This window comes from Ochotona curzoniae, unplaced genomic scaffold (assembly GCF_017591425.1).
Source record: "Ochotona curzoniae isolate NIBS_2020 unplaced genomic scaffold, NIBS_Ocur_1.0 contig_1014, whole genome shotgun sequence".
Lineage (NCBI taxonomy): Eukaryota > Metazoa > Chordata > Mammalia > Lagomorpha > Ochotonidae > Ochotona > Ochotona curzoniae.
Genome location: NW_024464920.1, coordinates 31,878,177 through 31,882,124, shown reverse-complemented (window position 1 = coordinate 31,882,124; position 3,948 = coordinate 31,878,177).

The window sequence follows — 3,948 nt, the reverse complement described above, 5'->3', positions numbered from 1 at the left end:
GTACTACCGACTTATGTATGTCTTTTCAGTGTACCATCTGCTTCCCGGAACTATCCTGATATGCCTTTTGTCTGTGTTTATTAGAATCTAAGCTGATCAAGAGCAGAGATTTCCTCCTTTTACTTTGTTTGTGGACATGTACAAGAACCTACCATAGTATTTGTACCAGGTGCTCACTAACTGTCTGCCTTTTTATTAATGGACTGATTCTGAAAATATTATCAGACATAAATTGTTTCCTGTTACTGCATGTTCTGTATCTCCCAAGAAAACGAAATCTTTAAAAAATGTTTTACTTTTTTTCATGGCTACATGCTCAGCACCTAGGACAGTGCTTGATATACTACTAGTGGATCTGTGTCTGTTGGCTGTATAAATATATGAATGATTGTAATGATTAAAGGATCAGTTCACCAAGAAGATGTGATTAAAGCAAGTGTATGTGCATCTAATACCATGGAGCCTGCCTATTTAAAATAAATATTAATTTATCCAAAGGGAGAAATTTTAGAAATTTTAGAGAATATGCAAATACATGCAGACTGAATAATTTATTCCTGAATGAATGATAGTTCATAGAAGAAATCGAAAGAGAAATTAAAAATTTCCTGGAAATGAACAAAGATGGCAATAAAGCATGTGAAAACTTATGGGGTTCAGCAAAGGCAGTGTTGGGAGATGTTTATGGCAATTCGTGCCTAAATGAAGAAATTGGAAAAACATCAAATAAGCAATCTAGCAATGTATTTCAAGAACACAGGAAAACAACAACAAACTGAACCAAAAATTAGTAGCAGGGACAAAATAGTTAAAATTGGAGAGGAAATAAAATTGGAATAAAAAAAGATGCAAAAATTCAGTTAATAAAAAGATGACATTAAAAAAAATAAACAATCAATATACCATTGGCTCAACTAACAAAAAAGGCAGAAGACCTAGACAAGTAAGATCAGAGATTCATCTGGACCAACCATGATTTATCCCCCATATGCAAGGTTTTATTTAGCACATGAAATTAATCAGTGTGACACATCACATCAACAAGTTGAGAAAGAAAACCATATGATTATTGAAATAGATTCAGAGAAAACATTTGATAAGCTGTAACATGCTTTCATGATAGAAACCTTAAGCAAATTGTGTATAGAAAGAATATTCCTCAACACAATCAAGGCACTATATGACAAACAGCCTGCATCATACTGAGTGGAGGAAAGTTGGAACCATTTTTACTAAGATCTGGAACAGGATAAGGATGCCCACTTTCATCACTGCCGTTCAACATAATTCTGGAAGTTTTAGCCAAGCCATTAGGCATTAAAAAAGAAATTGAAGAGATACAAATTGGAAAAGAGGAAGTCAAGTTATTCCTGTTTACAGATGATATGACTCGCTATACGGGAGAACCAAAAGGACTGTACTAAGAGATTATTGGAACTCATGTGAGTTTTTGGTAAAATTTCAGGATGCTAAATCAACAGGCAAAACTCAGTAATTGCCTTTGTATATATTGCCAATGCTGTGGCTGAGAAAGAACTTTAAAATCAGTCCGATTTACATTAGCTACAAGTTAAGTTACATACCTTGGAGTAAATTTAACAAAGGAGGGTAAAGATTTCAGCCATGAAAATTAATGTTGTTTAATGCATTATAACAATGCTATATAGAATTGCTAATGCTATAATGCTAATGCATTATAGAATTAGTAGCATCAAAATGTTTATACTACCAAAAGCAATTCCATCAATCGACCTGTGACATTCTTTTCAGATCTAGGAAAAAATGATTTTAAAATTCATATGGAAGCAGAGGACACCCCGAATAGCCTAAAGCAACATTAAACAACAAAAACAAAGTTGGGGTTCTCAATAGCAAACTCCAAGAAATAGCACCAGGCGGTTAGTTTCAAAACAGCATGGTACTGGCACAAAACAGCAAGTGGATCAATGGAACAGAATAGAAACCCCAGAAATTAACCACACATCCTCAGCCAACTAATCTTTGACAAAAAAGCTGAAATAAATTCCTGGAGAAACAGCAGTCTCTTCGACAGATGGGTCACCTCTCAATGGATCGAGGATCTAAATATATGTCCCGATATCATCAAATTACTAGAGGAAAATATCTGTGACATTCTGCAAGATATGTTTAGACAAAGACTTCTTGGAAAAGATCCCCAAAGAGCAGGAGATTTAACCAAAACCAGACAAATTGGATTACATCAACTTAATTAGTTCTGCACTGCAAAGAAAATTGTCAACAAAGTGAAGAGACAACCAGCAAAATGGGAGAAAATGTTTGCAAATTATGCAACTGGCAAAAGTTTAATATCCAGGATCTATAAAGAGCTGAAGAAACTCATTAACAACAAGCCCAACAACCCAGTCAAGAAATAGACAAAGGACATGAATAGGCAATTTCCAAATGATGACTTACAAATGACCAACAGACACATGAAAAAAATGCTCAGGACCACAGGCCATCAGAAAAATGTGCGTAAAACCCATTTTAAGAGCTCACCTCTCTCCAGTTAGAAGAATGTCATCTAAAAAGCAATAAATACTGGCAAGGACAAAGGGGAAAAGGTATTCTAATACACTGTTGGTGGGAATGCAGAATAACACCATCAATATGAAAGGCAGTATAAAGAGTCTACAATCTCTGAAAATAGATCTGCCATGTCACCCAGCCATCCCACACCTGGGAGTTTAACTAAATGAGATGAAATCAGAATTTGAAAGAGTTATTTGTAACCTTGAGTTTAGTACATTTCAATTAACAATAAGATATGGAAAAACCCTTACACACACTGGAATCTCACATCGGCATCAGTTCATATCCCGGTAGGCCTACTTCCCATCCAGCTCCCTGCCTGTGGCCTGGGAAAGCAGGAGAGGATAGCCAAAGCCTTGATACCCTATACCTGTCTGGGCAACCTGGAAGAAGCTCCTGGCTCCTGGTTTCTGATCAGCTAAACTCCAGCCATTGGGGCCACTTGGGGAGTGAATTAACAGGCAGAAGATCTTCCTCTCTGTCTCTCCTCCTCTCTGTATATCTGAATTTTCAATAAAAACTTAAAAAAAAAGTTCTCTCTGTGAACTTGCCTGAATCTGCAGATGCTTGACTCCATAGTTGTGACATTCATGGATACAGAAGACCCACCATATAGGAGAGAAGGTAAAAGACAACTGAAGGATTAAGATCTGAAGTGGAAAGAGTAACACACAAGTGGAGCTATGTGTTCATAGACTGTGGAATGAAGGACTGAGGGAATTCATCCATGTTTGCTCATTATTTCTTTTTAAATCATTAAATAATGCTATGGAAAAGCAGGTGGGTGTTGGGTTAAAAGCACTTAAGGAAGTTGGGTTGGTGAAGGTTTGGAATACAAGAGAGGCAAAGCAATTGAATGGCTTTTCTCTCTCTGACCCTTAGTAGTGAGTTTCTTGAGGTAAAAGGCCAAACCATTACTTTTAACTAATCAGCAATAAGTGTAGTGCTTGACATGCTGGAGCTGCTCAAGCGATCTTGCCCCAAACATAACTACCATTCATTGTTTGACTCATTGCTTTGTCATTGAGTGGCTGAGATTGCTCACTTTCTCTTAAAATAATCAGCTTGCCCTAGCTCCACCCTTACTTGTTCCCTATAAAAGTTGTTATTCAAAGAAACAAAAACAAAATCCAGTTCCAGCTTGGAACACAACATTCCAACACACCCAGGAAGCAAATACATAAATGTAGTATTCTGAATTGTGTTTCTCCTGTTGTATTTCAAACTCATCTGTGGTAGAAAGTTTCCCAAAGAATTTTTTTCTTTGCTGGAAAGCTGTCATCATGCTGAGTTCTGTCCACAGCAGGTAGCACTGGAATGCATTTACAGCATGAATTACAGTTCACTTCTAAAATATATGTGGATTGTTAAGATGCCTCAGTGACCATTAAACTC